The sequence below is a fragment of the Halictus rubicundus genome, unplaced genomic scaffold (assembly GCF_050948215.1).
Source record: "Halictus rubicundus isolate RS-2024b unplaced genomic scaffold, iyHalRubi1_principal scaffold0055, whole genome shotgun sequence".
Taxonomy (NCBI): Eukaryota; Metazoa; Arthropoda; class Insecta; order Hymenoptera; family Halictidae; genus Halictus; species Halictus rubicundus.
Window position 1 is genome coordinate 681,811 of NW_027488596.1, and position 6,000 is coordinate 687,810.

A 6,000-nucleotide genomic window follows, 5' to 3' on the forward strand; every position below is an offset into this window, starting at 1 on the left:
CCTATCCTATCCTCTATCCTATCCTATCCTCTATCCTATCCTATCCTCTATCCTATCCTATCCTCTATCCTATCCTATCCTCTATCCTATCCTATCCTCTATCCTATCCTATCCTCTATCCTATCCTATCCTCTATCCTATCCTATCCTGTATCCTATCCTATCATGTATACTATCCTATCCTCTATCCTATCCTATCCTCTATCCTATCCTATCCTCTATCCTATCCTATCCTCTATCCTATCCTATCCTCTATCCTATCAAATCCCCTATCCTATCCTCTATCCTATCCTATCCTGTATCCTATCCTATCATGTATCCTATCCTATCCTCTATCCTATCCTATCCTCTATCCTATCCTATCCTCTATCCTATCAAATCCCCTATCCTATCCTCTATCCTATCCTATCCTCTATCCTATCCTATCCTCTATCCTATCCTATCCTATCCTATCCTATCCTCTATCCTATCCTATCCTCTATCCTATCCTATCCTCTACCCTATCCTATCCTCTATCCGATCCTATCCTCTATCCTATCGTATCCTCTATCCTATCCTATACTCTACCCTATCCTATCCTCTATCCTATCCTATCCTCTAACCTATCCTATCCTCTATCCTATCAAATCCCCTATCCTATCCTCTATCCTATCCTATCCTGTATCCTATCCTATCCTCTATCCTATCCTATCCTCTATCCTATCCTATCCTCTAGCCGATCCTATCCTCTATCCTATCCTATCCTCTATCCTATCCTCTATCCTATCCTCTATCCTATCCTCTATCCTATCCTATCCTCTATCCTATCCTATCCTCTATCCTATCCTATCCTGTATCCTATCCTATCATGTATACTATCCTATCCTCTATCCTATCCTATCCTCTATCCTATCCTATCCTCCATCCTATCCTATCCTCTATCCTATCCTATCCTGTATCCTATCCTATCATGTATCCTATCCTATCCTCTATCCTATCCTATCCTCTATCCTATCCTATCCTCTATCCTATCAAATCCCCTATCCTATTCTCTATCCTATCCTATCCTATCCTATCCTATCCTCTATCCTATCCTATCCTCTATCCTATCCTATCCTCTACCCTATCCTATCCTCTATCCGATCCTATCCTCTATCCTATCCTATCCTCTATCCTATCCTATACTCTACCCTATCCTATCCTCTATCCTATCCTATCCTCTATCCTATCCTATCCTCTAACCTATCCTATCCTCTATCCTATCAAATCCCCTATCCTATCCTCTATCCTATCCTATCCTCTATCGTCTATCCTATCCTATCCTCTATCATATCCTATCCTCTATCCTATCCTATCCTCTATCCTATCCTATCCTCTATCCTATCCTATCCTATCCTATCCTCTATCCTATCCTATCCTCTACCCTATCCTATCCTCTATCCTATCCTATCTTCTATCCTATCCTATCCTCTATCCTATCAAATCCCCTATCCTATCCTCTATCCTATCCTATCCTGTATCCTATCCTATCCTATCCTCTATCCTATCCTATCCTCTATCCTATCCTATCCTCTATCCTATCCTATTCTCTATCCTATCCTATCCTCTGTCCTATCCAATCACCTATCCTATCCTCTATCCGATCCTATCCTCTATCCTATCCTATCCTCTGTCCTATGCAATCCCCTATCCTATCCTCTATCCTATCCTATCCTCTATCGTATCCTATCCTCTATCCTATCCTATCCTCTATCCTATCCTATCCCCTATCCTATCCTATCCGCTATCCTATCCTATCCTCTATCCTATCCTATCCTCTATCCTATCCAATCCCCTATCCTGTCCTCTATCCTATCCCATCCTATCCTCTATCGTCTCCAATCCCTTATCCTATCCTCTATCCTATCCAATCACCTATCCTATCCTCTATCCAATCACCTAATGGTATCCTCTATCCGATCCTATCCTCTATCCTATCCTATCCTCTATCGTCTCCTGTCCTCTATTCTATCCAATCCCCTATCCTATCCTCAATCCTATCCTATCCTCTATCCAATCCAATCCCCTATCCTATCCTCTGTTCGATCCTATCCTCTATTATATCCTATCCTCTATCCTATCCTATCCTCTATCCTATCCTATCCTCTATCCTATCCTATCCTCTATCCTATCCTATCCTCTATCCTATCCTATCCTCTATCCTATCCTATCCTCTATCCTATCCTATCCTCTATCCTATCCTATCCTCTATCCTATCCTATCCTCTATTCTATCCTATCGTCTATCCTATCCTATCCTCTATCCTATCCTATCCTCTATCCTATCCTATCCTCTATCCTATCCTATCCTCTATCCTATCCTATCCTCTATCCTATCCTATCCTCTATCCTATCCTATCCTCTATCCGATCCTATCCTCTATCCTATCCTATCCTCTATCGTCTCCTGTCCTCTATTCTATCCAATCCCCTATCCTATCCTCTATCCTATCCTATCCTCTATCCTATCCTATCCTCTATCGGATCCTATACTCTATTATATCCTATCCTCTATCCTATCCTATCCTCTATCTTATCCTATCCTCTATCCTATCCAATCACCTATCCTATATTCTATCCGATCCTATCCTCTATCCTATCCAATCACCTATCCTATCCTCTATCCGATACTATCCTCTATCCTAACCAATCACCTATCCTATCATCTATCCGATCCTATCCTCTATCCTATCCTATCCTCTATCGTCTTCTATCCTATATCCTATCCAATCCCCTGTCCTATCCTCTTTCCTATCCTGCCCTCTATCCTATCGAATCCTCCATCCTAACCTATCGTGTATCCTACAATATCCTCTATCCTATCGAATCCTCTATTCTATCCTCTATCCTATCCTCTATCCTATCCTATCCTCAATGAAATCCTGTATTCTATCCAATCCTCTATCCTATCCTATCCTCTATCCTATCCTGTCCGCTATCCTATCCGCTATCTTATCCGCTATCCTATCCTATCCTCTATCCTATAATATCCCCTATCCTATCCTATCCTCTATCCTATCCTATCCTCTATCTTATCCTATGCTCTATCCTATCCTATTCTCTATCCAATCCCCTATCCGATGCTCTATCCTATCTTATCATCTATCCTATCCTATCCTGAATCCTATCCTATCCTCTATCCTATCCTATCCTCTATCCTACTCTATACTCTATCCTATCCGATCCTCTATCCTATCCTATCCTCTATCCTATCCTATCCTCTATCCTATCCTATCCTCTATCGTCTCCTGTCCTCTATTCTATCCAATCCCCTATCCTATCGCCTATCCTATCCTATCCTCTATCCAATCCAAGCCCCTATCCTATCCTCAGTTCGATCCTATCCTCTATTATATCCTATCCTCTATCCTATCCTATCCTCTGTCCTATCCTATCCTCTATCCTATCCTATCCTCTATCCTATCCTATCCTCTATCCTATCCTATCCTCTATCCTATCCTATCCTCTATCCTATCCTATCCTCTATCCTATCCTATCCTCTATCCTATCCTATCCTCTATCCTATCCTATCCTCTATCCTATCCTATCCTATCCTCTATCCTATCCTATCCTCTATCCTATCCTATCCTCTATCCTATCAAATCCCCTATCCTATCCTCTATCCTATCCTATCCTCTATCCTATCCTATCCTCTATCCTATCCTATCCTATCCTATCCTATCCTCTATCCTATCCTATCCTCTATCCTATCCTATCCTCTACCCTATCCTATCCTCTATCCGATCCTATCCTCTATCCTATCGTATCCTCTATCCTATCCTATACTCTACCCTATCCTATCCTCTATCCTATCCTATCCTCTAACCTATCCTATCCTCTATCCTATCAAATCCCCTATCCTATCCTCTATCCTATCCTATCCTGTATCCTATCCTATCCTCTATCCTATCCTATCCTCTATCCTATCCTATCCTCTAGCCGATCCTATCCTCTATCCTATCCTATCCTCTATCCTATCCTCTATCCTATCCTCTATCCTATCCTCTATCCTATCCTATCCTCTATCCTATCCTATCCTCTATCCTATCCTATCCTGTATCCTATCCTATCATGTATACTATCCTATCCTCTATCCTATCCTATCCTCTATCCTATCCTATCCTCCATCCTATCCTATCCTCTATCCTATCCTATCCTGTATCCTATCCTATCATGTATCCTATCCTATCCTCTATCCTATCCTATCCTCTATCCTATCCTATCCTCTATCCTATCAAATCCCCTATCCTATTCTCTATCCTATCCTATCCTATCCTATCCTATCCTCTATCCTATCCTATCCTCTATCCTATCCTATCCTCTACCCTATCCTATCCTCTATCCGATCCTATCCTCTATCCTATCCTATCCTCTATCCTATCCTATACTCTACCCTATCCTATCCTCTATCCTATCCTATCCTCTATCCTATCCTATCCTCTAACCTATCCTATCCTCTATCCTATCAAATCCCCTATCCTATCCTCTATCCTATCCTATCCTCTATCGTCTATCCTATCCTATCCTCTATCATATCCTATCCTCTATCCTATCCTATCCTCTATCCTATCCTATCCTCTATCCTATCCTATCCTATCCTATCCTCTATCCTATCCTATCCTCTACCCTATCCTATCCTCTATCCTATCCTATCTTCTATCCTATCCTATCCTCTATCCTATCAAATCCCCTATCCTATCCTCTATCCTATCCTATCCTGTATCCTATCCTATCCTATCCTCTATCCTATCCTATCCTCTATCCTATCCTATCCTCTATCCTATCCTATTCTCTATCCTATCCTATCCTCTGTCCTATCCAATCACCTATCCTATCCTCTATCCGATCCTATCCTCTATCCTATCCTATCCTCTGTCCTATGCAATCCCCTATCCTATCCTCTATCCTATCCTATCCTCTATCGTATCCTATCCTCTATCCTATCCTATCCTCTATCCTATCCTATCCCCTATCCTATCCTATCCGCTATCCTATCCTATCCTCTATCCTATCCTATCCTCTATCCTATCCAATCCCCTATCCTGTCCTCTATCCTATCCCATCCTATCCTCTATCGTCTCCAATCCCTTATCCTATCCTCTATCCTATCCAATCACCTATCCTATCCTCTATCCAATCACCTAATGGTATCCTCTATCCGATCCTATCCTCTATCCTATCCTATCCTCTATCGTCTCCTGTCCTCTATTCTATCCAATCCCCTATCCTATCCTCAATCCTATCCTATCCTCTATCCAATCCAATCCCCTATCCTATCCTCTGTTCGATCCTATCCTCTATTATATCCTATCCTCTATCCTATCCTATCCTCTATCCTATCCTATCCTCTATCCTATCCTATCCTCTATCCTATCCTATCCTCTATCCTATCCTATCCTCTATCCTATCCTATCCTCTATCCTATCCTATCCTCTATCCTATCCTATCCTCTATTCTATCCTATCGTCTATCCTATCCTATCCTCTATCCTATCCTATCCTCTATCCTATCCTATCCTCTATCCTATCCTATCCTCTATCCTATCCTATCCTCTATCCTATCCTATCCTCTATCCTATCCTATCCTCTATCCGATCCTATCCTCTATCCTATCCTATCCTCTATCGTCTCCTGTCCTCTATTCTATCCAATCCCCTATCCTATCCTCTATCCTATCCTATCCTCTATCCTATCCTATCCTCTATCGGATCCTATACTCTATTATATCCTATCCTCTATCCTATCCTATCCTCTATCTTATCCTATCCTCTATCCTATCCAATCACCTATCCTATATTCTATCCGATCCTATCCTCTATCCTATCCAATCACCTATCCTATCCTCTATCCGATACTATCCTCTATCCTAACCAATCACCTATCCTATCATCTATCCGATCCTATCCTCTATCCTATCCTATCCTCTATCGTCTTCTATCCTATATCCTATCCAATCCCCTGTCCTATCCTCTTTCCTATCCTGCCC